The following is an 18,243-nucleotide window of genomic DNA, read 5'->3' as shown; positions in this document are numbered from 1 at the left end:
GAATCCCATAGACAGACGAGCCTGGTGAGCTACAGTCCATGGAGTTGCAAAGGGTTGGACACGACTGAGGTGACTTAGCACAGCGCAGCACCCTCCCTGGGTGGTGTCTTTCCTACCAGATGGTGGTGGTGTCTTTCCTTCCTATCAGAGAAGCAGCCTTGGTAATGTCTAGGCCGCCTGCCCCCTTTAGATGGCTCAGTTCCCAATACACAGGACACCTGAGTTAACCTGGGAAATGAAGACAAGATGCGCTGGTAAGCCTGTGGGATAACATGCTATCTCCAAACATTGCTGCTTTCTGCTTTGAAAATCCTGCTGCTGCTGCTGCTGCTACTGCTGCTACTAAGTCGCTTCAGTCGTGTCCGACTCTGTGCGACCCCATAGACAGCAGCCCACCAGGCTCCCCCGTCCCTGGGATTCTCCAGGCAAGAACACTGGAGTGGGTTGCCATTTCCTTCTCCAATGCATGAAAGTGAAAAGTGAAAGTGAAGTCACTCAGTCGTGTCTGACTCTTAGTGACCCCACGGACTGCAGCCTACCAGGCTCCTCCATCCATGGGATTTTCCAGGCAAGAGTACTGGAGTGGGGTGCCATTGCCTTCTCCGTGAAAATCCTGACATACAATTATCTTCATTTATTAAATGGAAAAGGATTAATGTACCTTTACAAATTTTTACTATCAGCACCCTTATAGTGCTAAGTTGCTTCAGTCAAGTCCGACTCTCTGTGACCCAATGGACTGTAGCCTGCCATGTCCCTCTGTCCATGGGATTCTCCAGGCAAGAATACTGGAGTGGGTCACCATGCCGACCTCCAGGGGATCTTCCCAACCCAGGGATCAAACCTGCATCTCTTCCTTCATTGGCAGGCAGATTCTTTACCACTAGCGCCACCTGTGAAGCCCAGGTGGTTGCATAGGGCATGCTTAAGACACAGTGGCTCACTTAATTAAACTGGGCAAAAATTTGATAGCAATGTTGGCAAGCCTGCTGTGAGACAGACATTCTTGTACACTTAATAAGCTCACTTAATAAGCATGTATAAGCTGAAAATAAGTAAAACTCTCTGACATAGTGGGGTGGTTTGAATGCAGGCTCTGGAATTGGACTACACCTGGATTTAGATTCTGGTTTGGGGCAAATCTATGTTGCTTGGTCAAAGCACTTTCTCTGGTCTCAGTTTCTTCAACCAGGAATGAGGAACTTGGTTCCAGTCAACGTTTCTCAAAATTTATCTTCATCAGCATCTCCAGGAGAGCTTATTAAAGTACAGACACACTGTACAGATAGCCCATAGGCACATGAAATGGTACTTATCATCATTAATTATTAGGGAAATGCAAATTAAAACTACAATGAGGTACCATCTCACACCAGTCAAAGTGGCCATCATTTAAAAGTCTACAAATGACAAATGCTGGAGAGGATAAGGAAAAGGGAACCTTCCTACACTCTTGGTGGGAATGCAAGTTGGTACAACCACTATGGAAAATAATATGGAGGTTCCTCAGAAAACTTAGAGTGACCGTATGATCCAGTAATCCCATTCCTGGGCATATATCCAGACAAAACTCTAATTAAAAAAGATACATGCACCCTCTATGTTCATAACAGCACTGTTTACAATAGCCAAGATATGGAAGCAAACTAAACGTCCATTGACAGATGAATGGATGAAGAAGTCAGTCAGTCAGTTTAGTTGCTCAGTCGTGTCCAACTCTTTGCGACCCCATGGACTGCAGCACAGCAGGCCTCCCTGTCCATCACCAACTCCTGAAGCTTGTTCAAACTCATGTCCATTGAGTCGATGATGTCATCCAACCATCTCATCCTCTGTCGTCCCCTTCTCCTCCCGCCTTCAATCTTTCCCAGGATCAGGGTCTTTTCCAAGGAGTCAGTTCTTCGCATCAGGTGGCCAAAGTATTGGAGTTTCAGCTTCAGCATCAGTCCTTCCAATGAACACCCAGGACTGATCTCCTTTAGGATGGACTTTGTGCAGGAGTGGTGGGGGTGGGGTGGCGCTTAATATGGATCCTTAGGCAACGTTGTCCTCAAGCTGTGCAGACCTTGGGGAAGTTACTTCCTGTCTCTGGACCTTAAGTCTCCACCTCCGGAGGATGAGATGATTGGGTTTCCAGGAATGGCAAATCGATTTTACCTTGAGGGCCAAGTCCGGTATTTTGGTAATTGCTGCCTAGAGCATAATGTTGAGAAGGATTCTGAATCTAAGCTCAGGAGGAAGAAGTGTCGTGATCCACTAGTGAGGCTTCACTGGTGTAAGAGGGGCAGTGCTGGTCGGCATCTTTGGAATATAGTTCTTAAGCTTTGGGGGGGTCATGGCCCCTTTAGGAATTTGATGGGATGCAAGGCAAGTAGTGAAAACACAATGGGGGCAGGCAGAGAACTGGGTGTAAGGTCAGAGAGTGGAGGCCTGTGGCCAGCTGGAGAGCCCTTGCCATGCGGAAAGGAGGCTATAGCTCTCGGCTCTGCTGGGTTTTTCTGGCGATTTTGTCTTTTGGCTGCGCTGGGTCTTCTTGCTGTATACTGCCTTTCTCTAGTTGCGGTGAGCGAGGGCTTCTCTCTTGGACGGGGCCCGGGCTCCCCACTGCAGCGGCCTCTCTTGATGTAGAGCACGGGCTCTAGGCACGCAGGTTTCAGTAGTTGTGGCTCATGGGCTTAGATGTCCCGAGGCAGGTGGGACCTTGATTCCTGGACTAGGAATCGAACCTGTGTCCCCTGGATTGCCAAGCGGACTCTTAACCCCTGGACCACCATGGAAGTCCTGCTGATTGTTCCCTGAAGGAGTGAGTTCAGCTGGGTGGCCAAACCGTAGGATTTTTCGAGAGATCCCTCAAATCTGGAATTGTTACTTTTTTTTTTTTTTTTTAATCAAACATGTTTAAACAAACAACATGTCTTTGGCAGGATCTATCCTGTGCGCCTCCAGTTGACAACTTCTGCCCGAGGACCCTTCTGATTCTGGCATTTCCGTGTTGTCCCAGCCTCTCCTTCTCTGGCCCGTCCCAGTGAGGATAGCTGGTAACTTCTCATAGATGAATACACGCACATCCCCTCGCCGAGGGTAACTATTCTTCCCTTTTCCGAGGGATTTGTATTTCAAAAGAAGGGGGCATGTGACTCCACATCCAGTCACAGTTATCCCTGAAATCCATCAGACCCCACCATGGCTATTTATTGGGCATTTTTTTTTTTCTGATTATGAAAGTGAACAGACGTCACAGACAAGGTTCACCTATGTGAAAGTTTAAAAAAGAGAGAAGCCGAATAAGATGTGTGGCATGCCTACTATTTTTGTAAATTAAAAAACACCTACACACACAACAACATATTTATAAGGATACATTTAAAGTCAAGGGTACTTGGTGACCAAAGAGGTACCCTAGAGGACTTCCCAGGTCCAGTGGTTGAGAATCGCCTGCCAATTCAGGGGACATGGGTTGCATCCCTGGTTCTGGAATATTCCACGTGCCAATGGGCAATGTGTCAGCACCACAACTATTGACCTGTGCACTCTAGAACCCATGCTCCACAACAGGAGAAGCCGCCGCAAGGGGAAACTCTCCCCTCACAAGAGTAGCCCCTGCTCACCGCAGCTAGAGAAAGCCTAAGCACAGCAACGAAGACCCAGCACAGCCATAAATGAATATAAATAAAGAAGTACATAAGAGAGGTTACCTGTAGTCATGGGTGGGGTGGGGGGTGGGGGCTGGCGCAGAAGGAGGCGTGGGAGGAAAGGGGATAAAAGAAATTCAATATGTCAATCAATCAGTTACCTGGGAGGAGAGCGCGGTAATGGTGAGCCATAGACTGCCAGGGGCTGCTCGAGACAGTCAACTCCCCCAAAGTCCTCCCTAAAAGAGTAATAATGATCATCACAGACATTTTGGGAATTTAAAATATATATAAGGGAGAAGACAAAAATGCCCCCTTCTGGTCCCACTGCAGGGAGCCAGGGAGACTTTTCTTTCTTTTTTTTTAATATTTATGTTTGTTTATTTATTTGGCTGCGCTGGGTCTGAGCTGCAGCATGTAGGATCTTTAGCTGCGTGGCATGTGGGATCTAGTTCCCCGATCAGGGATCGAACCTCAGCCCCCGCACTGAGAGCACAGACCACCAGGGAAGTCCGTTTTGCTAGCTTTTTTGTGTTCTTCTCTCACCCGCCACAGATCCAGGCCAGAGGTGTTAGGGGCTCAGTGTGCCTCTGGGGGCCCTTGGGGACAGAGATAGAGGGCGGCTGAAGAGATGAATTAGAGTCGGTCAATAGAACCTGAGTTTGGGGCCAGACTTTGAGCTCCAGTGCCCAGGTGAAGCACACGGGTATTTCCACCGGCTCTCAGCCCAGCTCTAGCAGAAACAATCGGCTCTATAAATAACAGTGTCGACAGGGCCTGAGGGCAGATGTGAGCCGGCCAGGCTCAGGAACCAGAAAGAGTTTAATAATAGTCTCTGTTCGTCTCTCACCACTGGGCTCAGACAGCAGTGCAAACAAAGGCAAATGACATCTGGGCTCCCAACCAGGACCTGTGTGTGGCTGGCGTCTTCAGTAGCAGACGACTGGATTTTCATTTTCCAGCTGGGTTCTGGCGGTGAGAAGCAAGGGGCATCAGGGTGGCTAAGCAGTCCACTCCTTCTGGACTTGGAAGCAGATGGACCTGTTCCTGATTCTGCCACTGAACAGCTGTGTGACCTTGATCAAGTTACTGAATTTCCCCGAACTTCAGTTTTCGCTCACACTAATGTGTGTGTGTGTGTGTTAGTCGCTCAGTTGTGTCTGACTCTTTGCAACCCCACGGACTGTAGCCCACCAGACTCCTCTGTCTATGGAATTCTCCAGGCAAAAATACCAGAGAGGGTTGCCATGCCCTTCTTCAGGGGATCTTCCTGGCACAAGGATGGAACACGGGACTCCTGCATTGTAGGCAGATGATTTACTGTCTGAGCCACCAGGGAAGCCCTCCCCTTGTGCTCATACCACCTATCAACTGTATGCAAAAAATGGAAAGCCATATATACATATCAGGAACAAGTGCAAACACAAGAGAAATAAGGCAGATACAGATGCTGTCACTAAGACTCTCTCTCCCACAAAACTGTAGATGGTCTCCTCTGAGTCCCCTTTTCCACTTGGCCTTGATGTTGGCCCCTAGCCTGCCTTAGGCCTGCCCAGCCCAGTCCTAGCAAACAAGCAGGCTAAATCATCCCCATCATTGATATCCAATCAAATTCCTCATCGCCCAACTGTGATGTCTTAGTCCTTGGCCGGCCTTTGGCAAGAATCCCATTAGATCAGTTTAGCAAGAATCCCCCTGCCCTCAAAGACTTTTCCTAGTAACTTTGCATCCATGGGCACCCCCTCCCTGGTCCTTGGCTTTAAATCCCCAGCTGCCTTTGCTGTACAGTGAATCCCCTATGTATGAACCTTCAAGCTGTGAACTTTCAAAGATGCAAACACGCATCTGTTTCCAGCAAGGAACCAGAATTTGGTGCCGTCAGCGTCAGGTGTGAGTGAAATTGCAGCTTGCCCTCCGTCTCCTATTGCTGACGATCCTTCATCTCTACCATCTCCTACCTCCTCTCCCTTATCCAGTCAGTAACTTTTCTTCCCTGTCCACTCACTGCCAGTCCCTGTATACCAGCTGTGGTACTGTGCTACTGAACCTTTCAAGTATCAGTTCAGTTGAGTTGCTCAGTGGAGTCCAACTCTTTGCGACCCCAGGGACTATAGCACGCCAGGCCTTCTAGTCCATCACCAATTCCCAGAGTTTACTCAAACTCATGTCCATTGAGTCGGTGATGCCATCCAACCATCTCATCCTCTGTCGTCCCCTTCTCCTCCTGCCTTCAATCTTTCCCAGCATCAGGACAGCTCTTCGCATCAGGTGGCCAAAGTATTGGACTTTCAGCTTCAATCTTTCAAGGTATTGTAAGATTAAAAATGTTTTCCTTATTTTTGTGTGTTTTTTAATGTATGCACTATTTGTGTGCTAAGTATTATAAACCTATTACTGTACAGCACTATATAGCTGCTTGTGTTAATTGGGTTAGCTGTTGGACTTACGAACAAATTGGACTTACGAACATACTCTCAGAATGGACCTTGTTCGTAAGTAGGGAACTTAGTGTATTTGAAGGTGAGTCCCATCTCTCTCCTCTGCTGCAACATTCCTCTCACAATATTCCTGAGCTAAATCTTCCTCACTGTTTTAACAAGAATCATTGTTCTCCAATTTCCCCAACCAGAACAGAAAATGTAAGTTAACTCAAGAGAAACCAGCGTTGGGTAGTAAATCCTACATTCTTATTATAAACTTCACACTATCCCAGTACCTGGCATGAATGCCCAGTCCTCAAGTATGTGTTGAATGAATAAGTAAGGAGTGTCCCCAGGCTGGTGAAAAGAATGAGAGCCATAGTGTTTAAGAGCTGAGTTCCACCCGCTGCTTTAGCGCAGGTGGGGGTGGTTTGTGGAGAAGGAGCACCGAGAGTTGGGAGATTTGCGTCTGGTCCCTGGGGTTGCAGTCTCAGTTCCCTCATCTGTGAAATGAGCAGGCTGCTCTTTAGCTAACTTTTTTTTTTTTACTGTAATCCATGAAAAATTCAGTTTACATTATGACCCAGTACACTTATAACATTTTCACTCAGCCATAAAAAAGAATGAAATAATGTCATTTGCAGCAACATGGATGGTCCTAAAGACTGTCATACTGAGTGAAGTAAGACAGAGGAAAACAAATGTCATATGATATCATTTGTATGTGGGATCTAAAAAAAGGGTTATAAATGAATCTATTTACAGAACGGAAATACAGTCACAGATGTAAAAAAGAAACTTATGCTTATGGGAGGTGGGGACAGGGTGGAAGGATACATTGGGAGATTGGAATCAACGTATACACACTGCTATATATAAAATAGATGGCTAATAAGGACATACTGTTTAGCACAGGGAACTCTACTCAATGCTCTGTAATGACCTATATGGGAAAAGAAATCTAAAAAAGGGTGGGGAGAAGACAAAAACAAGGGAGAAACAGAAAGATATAAAGAACTAAAGCAGAGTTCCAGAGAATAGTAAGAAGAGATTTTAAAAGTCTTCTTAAGTGAACAATGTAAAGAAGTAGAGGAAAACAACAGAATGGGATAGACTAGAGATCTCTTCAAGAAAACTGAGGGCATCAAGGGAACATTTTATGTAAGGATGGGCATGATAAAGGACAGAAATATTAAGGATTTAATAGAAGCAGAAGAGATTAAGAAGAGGTGGCAAGGATACACAGAACTATACAAAAGAGGTCTTAATGACTGGGATAACCATAATAGTGTGGTCACTCACCTATAGCCAGACACCCTGGAGTGTGAAGGCAAGTGGGCCTTAGGAATTATTACTACAAACAAAGCTAGTGAAAGTGATGGAATTCCAACTGAGCTATTTAGTGCTAAAAGATGATGCTGTTAAAGTGCTGCACTCAATATGCTAGCAAATTTGGGAAACTCAGCAATGACCACAGGAATGGAAAAGGTCAGTTTTCATTTCAATCCCAAAGAAGAGCAGTGCCAAAGCATGTTCAAACTACTGAACAATTGTGCTCATTTCACATGCTAGTAATGTTATAGTCAAAATCCTTCAAGGTAGCCTTCAACAGTACATGAACTGAGAACTTCCAGATGTACAAGTTGGGTTTAGAAAAGGCAGAGGAACCAGAGATCAAATTGCCAACATTTGTTGGATCATAGAGAAAGCAAGAGAATTCCAGAAAACATCTACTTCTGCTTCATTGACAAAGCTAAAGCCTTTGACTGTGTGGATCATAAGAAACTGTGAAAAATTCTTAGAGATGGGAATACCAGACCCCCTTACCTGCCTCCTGACAAACCTGTATGCCGGTCAAGAAGCAACAGTTAGAACCTTACATGAAATAACCGACTGGTTCAAAACTGGGAAAGAAGTACTACAAGACCGTACATTGTCATCCTGCTTATTTAACTTCTATGCAGAGGACACCATGTGAAATGCCAGGTTGGATGAATCACAAGCTGGAATCAAGATTGCTGGGAGAAATGTCAACAACTTCAGATATGCAGATGATACCATTCTAATGGCAGAAAGTGAAGAGGAACTAAAGAGCCTCTTGATAAGGGTGAAAGAGGGGAGTAAAAAAGCTGGCTTAAAACTCAACATTCAGAAAACTTAAGATCATGGCATATGGTCCCTTCACTTCATGGCAAATAGAAGGGGAAAAAATGGAAGCAGATTTAATTTTCTCGGGCTCCAAAATCACTGCAGACAGTGACTGCAGCCTTGAAATTAAAAGATGCTTGATCCTTGGAAGGAAAACTATGACAAACCTAGATAGCATATTAAAAAGCAAAGACATCACTTTGCCGACAAAGATCTGTAAACTCAAAGCTGTGGTTTTTCCCAGTAGTCATGTACTGATGTGAGAGTTGGACCATTAAGAAGGCTGAGTGCTGAAGAATTGATGCTTTCAAACTGTGGTACTGGAAAAGACTCTTAAGAGTCCCTTAGACAGCAAGGAGATCAAACCAGTGAATCCTAAAAGAAACCAACCCTGAATATTCATTGGAAGGACTGATGCTGAAGCTGAAGCTCCAATACTTTGGCCACCTGATGTGAATAGCTGACTCCTTTGAAAAGACCCTGGTGCTGGGAAAGATTGAAGGCAAAAAGAGAAGAGGGCGGTGGAGGGTGAGATGGTCGGATGGCATCACCGACTCAATGGACGTGAATGTGAGCAAACTCCAGGAGATAGTGAAGGACAGAGAAGCCTGCCATGTTGCAGCCCATGGGGTTGCAGAGTCAGACACAACTTGGCAGCTAGCAACAACAACGGGCGATGAAAATTAATTAAAAACAAACAAAGATTAGCATTCAGGACACAATACCATATTGACCCAGCTGAGCTTCCTCCCGCTCCCCAGTATGCTTTAGTTCTGTGGGTCTTTCCAAGGGAAATAAAGTGAATGATTCAAGATCATCTTAAACTGATCTAATCAGAGGCAGACATCTCTTCAGGACTTTTGTTTCCAGGAGCCCTGCTCTGGTGAAGAGCGTGTGAATTATGAGCTGCGTGGAGCTGAGGCTAAGCCAAGATCAGGTGAGGTTGTTGAATGTGCAGAGTGTGCTCCTCTCTGAATTTGTGATACACAGATCCAAGTGACCACCATCCCTAATATTTCCTTCCCATGATTGAGTTTGCTGGTCAAAACATCATTACTTCATTTATTGGATAATTTGATACTTGATATTTGTCTTTGAGATATTCCAAGTTTTCCATTAGCTTTTGTAGCAAGCATTAGTAAAAGAGAAAAACTGTACTTAAATAGTAATTTAATAATTTAAATAAGCAACTATCCAAAAAATAATAATATTTACATGGTGTATATAAAATTACAATATCAATTTCATGTAACAGTAATAATCTCCTTATTCTCTTTGAATCTACTCTGTTTTACTTTTAAAATGCTGTGCTGCTGCTGCTAAGTCGCTTCAGTCGTATCCGACTCTGTGCGACCCCATAGACAGCAGCCCACCAGGCTCCCCCGTCCCTGGGATTCTCCAGGCAAGAACACCGGAGTGGGTTGCCATTTCCTTCTCCAATGCATGAAAGTGAAAAGTGAAAGTGAAGTCGCTCAGTCGTGTCTGACTCTTAGCGACCCCGTGGACTGCAGCCCACCAGGCTCCTCCGTCCATGGGATTTTCCAGGCAAGAGTACTGGAGTGGGGTGCCATTGCCTGCTCCATTTAAAATGCTATTTGTAGCCAAAAACATACTTTTAAATCATCCACGAATAGGTCACAAACTGAAATCTGCAAACCCTTCTTAGACAATAAATGCTGGAGAGGGTGTGGAGAAAGGGGAAACCTCTTGTACTGCTGGTGGGAATGCAAATTGATACAGCCACTGTGGGGAACAGTATGGAAGTTCCTTAAAACCTGACAACAGAACCACCACACGACCCAGCAACCCCACCACTGGGCATGTACCTAGAGAAAACCATAACTCAAAAAGACACACGCACCCGTGGTCACTGCAGCACTAGGTACAATCGCCAGAATACGGGAGCACTTTTGCCTCTCAACAGAGGAGCGGATAAAGAAAATGTGGTGTACAATGGAATGTTACTCAGTCATAAAAAGGAACAAAATTGGGCCATTTGCAGATGTGGATGGACCTAGAGACTGTCATACCAAGTGAAGTAAGTCAGAAAGAGAAAAACAAATGTCATATAAACACTTGGAATCTAAAAAAATGGTATAGGTGGAGACAGAGATGTAGAGAACAAATGTATGGACAACAAGCGGGGAAAGGGAGGCAGGCTGAACTGGGAGACTGGGATCGACATATATACACTATTGATACTATGCATATAACAGATAACTAACGAGAACTGACTGCATAGCTCAGAGGACTCTACTCAGGGCTCTGTGGGGACCTCAAGGGGAAGGAAATCCAAAAAAGAAAGGATATATGTGTGTGTGTGTGTGTATAGCTGATTCATTTGCTGTACAGTAGAAAGTAACACAACATTGTAAAGCAATTATATTCCAATGAAACTTAAAACAACAACAACAAAAAACAACCCTTGTGAGACAACCTCCTATCCAGGTCTGGAATTCTGACCTGCCAGCATCATAGCAGCCTGCAATGCCCTCTCCCTCTGCTTTTCTGTTTGGTCTGGACTCCTTCCCAGATGGCCCGGTGGTAAAGAACATGCCTGTCAATGCAGGAGACACAAGAGACGCGGATTTGATTCCTGGGTCGGGAAGATCGTCTGGTGAAGGAAATGGCAACCAGCTCCAGTATTTTTGCTGCGAAATCCCATGGACAGAGGAGCCTGATGGGCTACAGTCCATGGGGTCACAAGAGTCAGATTCGGCTGAGCAGAGCACCACCACCTTCTTCCAGGTCTAACCAAATCCTTTCCCCTGTAGATCTTCCCTGCTAGGCCAGGAGTCCCGCTTCTCAACCTGCTTTTGTTTTTTTCATAAATGGTTATATTTTTATCTGGCAATTAGCTAGTAGTTATGCCTATGTGTCTAGAACTGTGCTTGGGTCTATGGAGGAGTCAAAAAGGCAGAAGACTCATTCAGGGTCCAGGTGCTGACATGGAGGGATCAGCAAGACACGAGGAACAGGGGATGTGAGAAGGCAGCCTGGAGGGGGTGGGGTGAGGGTAATATCCTGCAGAAGTGGGGAGGGGAGAGAACCCGCTTTTCACTTCCCTGTTCAGAGAAGTGGAGGATGGGCGAGGAGAGTTAAGGCTGAGGACAGAATGAGCCCAAAGGCAGGGGAGGGGCAGAAAGAACCCCTCCTTGAACAAACAGGAAGCGGCACCGGGACCTCTGTGCAGGGGTCCAGGGAAGTGGGTCAGAGGGAAGCGCTTCCTGCCGCCTGACTGGCTGGGCTTGGTGATGAAGCAACCTTAGGGTCAGCAAAGGCATTTTCCACTCTGGGCAGATGCCGAAAGGTCTGACTGGCTGGACACTTCTGACTCAGGGTTGACTCAAGAAGCTGTCGATACATTTACCTTGAACCTTTGAAGAAAAGAAAGTTGACTAGACTATTTCACGGTTTTGGGATTCTCTGGTGGCTCAGATGGTAAAGAATCCACCTGCAATGCAGGAGATGCAGGTTTAATCCCTGGGTCGGGAGATGCCCTGGAAAAGGAAATGGCTACCCACTCCAGTATTCTTCAATTGTCCAGTATACCTGGAGAATTCCACGGACAGAGGAGCTGGTGGGCTACCGTCCATTGGGTTTCAAACAGTCGGACAGGACTGAGCGACTAACACACACACACACACACACACACACTTCATGGTTTTAAATTGGAAGCTGAGTAGCAATGAAGATTCTCTCCTTGACCAAACTCTGCTCAGGCTCCCGGGACTTTTCAATTAGGCTTCAACTTTTGGATTTTCATATTCATCTCTGCTGTCTGGTTCTAGAAAGAATCCTGCTAGGTTGGTTTAGTTAGAATCCCTCATCCTCTGTGTCCCATCTCCCTCCATTTCTAATTGGATTTCTCATCCTCCACCACCCCCAGGTGATAATTGGTCACCCTGACTGGACTTCAGCAGGAATCCTGTTGGATCAGTTTAGCCAGAACCCCCATCCCCCTTACTCCTGATGTTTCCTCTTAGTAATTCTCCATCCACTCACACCCACCCTACCCCTTGGTGATAAATCCCCTCTTGCTCATTGTAAGGTGAGTGCAGAGAAAAAGAGAGCGAGCCGGACAGTCAGGTAAGAAAAGGAAATTTACTAGAGGGAAAACAGGGTAACTGCTCTTAAGGAGAGCCAGCATTCTCCCTTTCTGACGGAGTCCTTCTTATACCCCACCAATGAAAAATTCTCTGAAGGGATGGTCACGTAGCCGGAGGTCTGGAGTCTGGTGGTCTCAAAGCTTTGAGAGATAACAGGATGCCATTTGGGCAATTTGGTCAGTCTCACAGATCACTGTGATTTAGTCTTTGTTTTTCGAGGTCGACATAACGAGCCATCTTATCAATGAGACCCCATGTGGACCCTATCACCCATACGGTATTCAGAGTTGCATCCAGTCTCTCCCCTGCAGCAAAAACCCATTGCAAAGACTCCCCTGGCAGTTCAGTGGTTAAGAATCTGCCTGTCAATGCCGGAGACAGTGGTTCTATCCCTGTTCCAAGAAGATTCCACGTGCCTTGGGGCAACTGAGCCCGTGCACCACAACTACTGAAGCCGAGCTCTAGAGCCTGGACTCCGGGCTCCACAACAGGAAAAACCACCACAAGAAGAAGCCCACACGCTGCAACTAAAGAGTAGCCTCAACCACTGCAACTAGAGAAAACCCGCACAGAGCAATGAAGACCTAATGCAGCCAGAAAAACAACAACCAATCCATTGCAGTGGTCTCTACACTTACCATGATGCCCACCCCCCACCACAAATAAAGTCTCTTACCATCTCTAATACGTGTCATAAATAATTTTCCAGTAGCTTTCAGGACCCATGAGAAAATACGGAAAACAGTCCACAAGCAAAAGTTTGTGGGGAACACCTGGATGGTTGAAGAAGCAACAGTGGAGGCAAAACTGGATCGGGTTCAAGTTCTAGTCCTGCCTCATCCTGGCTGTGTGACCTAGGACAAGTTGGAGCCTTAGGTGCTTCTCCTATAACATTAGAGGATGGGGTGGACCCCCCAGCTCTGACTTTCTGTAGGTACTTAGTAAGCGCTCATTGAATAAATGAAAAGAAAATAAAAACAACCTTCAAGTATTGAAGCCTCACTGTACACAGTTCTAGACACATAAGCAGACAAATAAATACCTACCAGCTAACGGACAGATGCTGATGCTGAAGCTGAAACTTCAATACTTTGGCCCCCTGATGTGAAGAACTGACTCATTTGAAAAGACCCTGATGCTAGGAAAGATCGAAGGCAGGAGGAGAAGGGGACGACAGAGAATGAGATGGTTGGATGAAATTACCGACTTAAAGGACACAAGTTTGAGTAAGCTCCGGGAGTTGATGATGGACAGGGAAGCCTGGCGTGCTGCAGTCTGCGGGGTCGCAAAGAGTCAGACACAACTGAGCAACTGAACTTAACTGAACTGACAGATATAACCATCTAAGAAAAAAATAAAAACAGATTGAGAAGTGGGACCTGTGACATAGCAGGGAAGATCTATAGGAGAAGGGATTTGGTTAGACCTAGAAGGAGTCGAGGCATAGAACCAAACTTTTCAATAAATACATTCTCATTTGTGAGAAAATCTCACAACACTTAGCAATAAGGATCATATATCCATATGACATTGTGTGTGAAAATATAGCATAGTCTTCTCTAGGAAGGAGGGAGAAGGCAATCTATGATTTGGCTGAGATCAGGTCTACCATCCTTTGTGCCCTGGACTCAAATCTTCAAAGGTCTTATAGGCCAGGAGGCAAATCTCTTTATTTCAGGATTTCCTTTCTCCTTCCTTTGATCTGTTTCTTCAAAGCACTCATCATCTGACATCCACTGAGTATTTGACTTAGTTTTTCATTTGTCTGTTTCTCTTCCCTAAAATGTAAACTCCACAAGGCAAGGATCTATGTCTATTTTGGTCTCTTCTATAAAACTAGACAGTGTGTTAAAAAGCAAAGACATCACTTTTCCAACAAAGGTCCGTATAGTCAAGGCTATGGTCTTTCCAGTAGTCAAGTATGGATGTGAGAACTAGACAATAAAGAAGGCAGAGCACAGAAGAATCGATGCTTTTGAGCTGTGGTGCTGGAGAAGACGCTTGAGAGTCTCTTGGACAGCAAGGAGATCAAAACAGGCCATCAAAAAGGAAATCAACACTGAATACTCTTTAAAAGAACTGATGCTGAGAAGGGGACGAAGAGGACGAAGAGGATGAGATGGTTGGATGGCATCACTGACTCAATGGACGTGAGTTTGAGTAAATTCTGGGAGTTGGTGAGAAACAGGGAGGCCTGGTGTGCTGCAGTCCATGGGGTTGCAAAGAGTCAGACATGACTGAGCAACTAAACTGAACTGAACTGATGCTGAAGCTGAAGCTCCAATACTTTGGCCACCTGATTCAAAGAGCTGACTCAATGGAAAAGACTCTGATGCTGGGAAAGATTGAGGGCAGGAGGAGAAGGAGATGACAGAGGATGAGACAGTTGGTTGGCATCAATGATTCAAGGAACATGAACTTGGACACACCTTGGGAGATGGTGAGGGAGGGGAGCTTGGTGTGTTGCAGTCCACGGGGTCACAGAGTCAGACGTGACCTGGCGACTGAACAACAACAACAACCTCCTCTGTGCCTGGAATGGTGTTTGGCTGTGCTGGGTCTTTGTTGCGGGGTGACTTTTTCTCTAGCTGTGGCGAGTGGGGCTACTCTCCACTTGCGCTGTACAGGCTTCTCATGGCAGCCACTTCTCTTGCTGTGGACCATGGGCTCTAGGGCTCATGGGCTTCAGTAGGAGTTGTGGCTCCTGGGCTCAGTAGTTGTGGCTCAGGGGCTTAGCTGCATGTGAGATCCTCCCGGATCAGGGATTGAATCCATGTCTCCTGCATTAGCAGGCAGATTCTTTACCATGGAGCTACCATGGGAAGCCCTGGTGTAGATCATTTTTAAAGCCTTTATTGAATGTGTTAGAATACTGTTTCTGTTTTGTGTTTTTGACCATAAGGCATTTGTGGAATCTTAGCTGCCCAGCCAGGGATGGAACTCACACACGGCACTGGGACGCAAAGTCTGAACCACTGGACTGCCAGGGAAGCCCCTCAGTGAATGTTTATCAAGATCCTAATTCCTGTTGGGCCCCGTTCCAGATGCTGGGGTTACAGCAGTGAACGAAACAAAACCTTTGGCCTCAGGCTGCTTAAATCCTAGTATCCTCCCATAAGAAAAGAGACCTATCCAGGTTCTTATTCTGCTGAGCCCGATGCCGCTCACAATCCTCTGGACTGCAGCACTCCAGGCTGCCACTGTCGACCGGAGTTGGCCGAAATAAACCCTATTTGCTGTGCAAGAACAGGTGAGGCAATAAAGGCAGGAATCCCAATCAAGTGCTGTGCAGTCAGAACCTCTGGCTGGCCCAGGACTCGGAGTACCTTCCCACTGGCCCCAGTGTCTCCCATTTTCCTTTCCCCAGCCGCTGACCTATCCTGGGGAGTGGAGGGCGAGGAGGCTCACCTAGGTGCAGATCGGATGGAAAGGCCCTAGAGGTGACCAGGTTGTGTTGAAGCTGGGAATGGAGCCTGGTGTAAGCAATGGGCACAGGCTCTGGGATGGGCAGTTCATGTTTCAAATCTCTACTTCTCTATTCATTTGTGTGACCCCAGGCAAATCACTGCACCATTCTGAGTCTTAGTTACCTCACTTGTTAAATGGGATAATTGGCTTTGAAGGGTTCCCTGGTGGCTCAGCTGGTAAAGAATCCGCCTGCAATGCAGGAGACCTGGGTTCGATCCCTGGGCTGGGAAGGTCTCCTGGAGAAGGGAAAGGCTCCCCACTCCAGTATTCTGGCCTGGAGAATTCCATGGACTGTATAGTGCATGGGGTTGCAAAGAGTCGGACATGAGTGAGTAACGTTCACTTTCATGTTAAAGGGTTGACACGCTGATTAGGTGAATAGGGATCAGCTGTGCTCGGCACATAGGTGTTGCTCAGCAAATGTTTGGTGAGCGGATGACTGCCTGAGTGAGTGAATGCCTTTGTGTTCTAGCAGGGAAAGTGGACCACCAGCCCCGTTCCCCAACTCCTTTTCCCAGACCCCAGGTCAGGTTCTAAATCCCCATAACTTTCGGGCTGCTGAACAACAGGAAGAGCACGGGGCTTGCAGTCACAACTTTCGGGTTCAAGCCCTGTCCCACGACCAGTAGCTGAGTGATTGGGTAAGTCAGTTTGCCCAAGTCAGCTAAACCTTAGTTCCTTCCTTATAGAATGGAAATGCTGTAACTGCTAATATTATTAAGAAAACTGCAAAATTACTAAGTATTCTGTACCTCCTGGGCTCTGAGCCCTTTATTTTATTATTATTATTAATATTTTTAGTCACGCTTCACAGCATACCCCGACCAGGTATCAAATCCATGGACCTTACATTGGAAGGGCCAAGTCTTAACCGCTGGGCTGCCAGGGAAGTCCCCCTCTGAGCCCTTTAAACACACCACTGCCCTTAACCCTCATACCCCACAGTGAGATAGCGATAATCATCTCCATTTTACCAAGGATACCTGACTCAAAGACATTAAGCAACCTGCCCAGCTTTGTGCATTGCCTGAGTAACAGGGCTGAGATTCAAAACCAGGCCATGGAGCTCCAGAGCCTGAGCTCTGAACATTGTGTTGACCCAGTGGGGTGGGGTGGAACTCACGGAGCCCTTGTGAAAGTCAGTGAAAGGGCTTCTGTAAGTGAAAGCTGTGCTGTGTGCAAAGGTGTGGAAACTTTTTTATAGCTGTAGCTCCCTCGGAGCGCTTTTTCATGTTCTGCATTGTATAGTGTACACAGTTGCTCTCGTTTCTGACTCCTGCTGTCAAAACTCCCTAAAGGCAAGAACTGTGTCTTATTCATCTCTGCACCCACCCAACATTCAGTCCAGTTCTAAAAACTGAACTGGAGCTCAGGAATAAACACAGAGGGTGTGGGTGCCTTGTAGAAGCTGAGGCACTCAGGTAATGATATTTGCTCATTAAAATGTAATGAAAACAAGAACACCTTTCAAAACACATTAAAAAAAAAAAAAAAAAAAACTCAGTGTTCCTGAAACACTTTGAAATCACACTTGCTATTCTAGGCTTTAAAACTCCACTTATCCTTTTCTTTCTGAGAGTTTGCAGATGTGGTCTCAGAAGAAGGGGAATAAAGAGAAGCAGAGGATCTTAGGGACACATTTCTCAGGGAAGAAAGAGTCTTCCATTCACAAGTAGCAGAAATCTGACTTGGGGGGGAGGTGGGAGTTGGGGGTAGTTATTTGAAAGCAGAATCCTCTCAGGCCAGAGGTTCTGTGGAAACCTGTCTTTTCAAAGTTATCTAGTGTGTGACCTGACCGAGAAATTCTGTGGAAGTTCGAGAGAGATTTGATATTATGAGGCAGCTGCCCAGGAAGTTAGGTTTGAGGCAGGAGGCAGATGGGCCCCCCAGGGCAAAGCAATTGGAGATTCATTCTCTATTGACAGAAACTCCAAGACTAGAATAGCAGGGCAATTAAGGGAGGAGGCTGAACCCTGCACAGGCCAGTATTTCTCGTTCCAGAGGCTAGAGAGCCCCCAACCAAATGTTCGCAGAAAAGGCGTATCTCTTAGCCAAGATGGATTCTATCACAAAGGCCTATACGTGTGTACACAGGAAAGGATCCTGAGATGCACCAAATGTGGACTGTGAACCAGGCAAATCATAATGACTGGCCAAAGGAAACCTGGAAGAAATGCCCCATCAAAGTAATTCAAACTGCCGTGAGGGCATGACTTAGCAACTCAGGGACTCTCTCCCAAGCCTGGCCGTGTGTCTATCCACACATACTATACTCTTTTTCCTCCTGATGAATACTTCACTTGCTTCACTACTTTCCATCTCTGTGGAAGTTCTCTGCAAAGCCAAAGGGCCAGGGCCCTTGTCACTGACCATTGGTCTAAGGGCTAGGATCTGCTGCTTCCACTGCCGCGACCCAGCCTCCATCTCTGGTTGGGAACCCAAGCCACCCGAGATCACGTCCACAAG

This window comes from Bos indicus x Bos taurus, chromosome 2 (assembly GCF_003369695.1).
Source record: "Bos indicus x Bos taurus breed Angus x Brahman F1 hybrid chromosome 2, Bos_hybrid_MaternalHap_v2.0, whole genome shotgun sequence".
NCBI classification, from domain to species: Eukaryota; Metazoa; Chordata; class Mammalia; order Artiodactyla; family Bovidae; genus Bos; species Bos indicus x Bos taurus.
Note: the sequence above shows the minus strand (reverse complement) of the source record.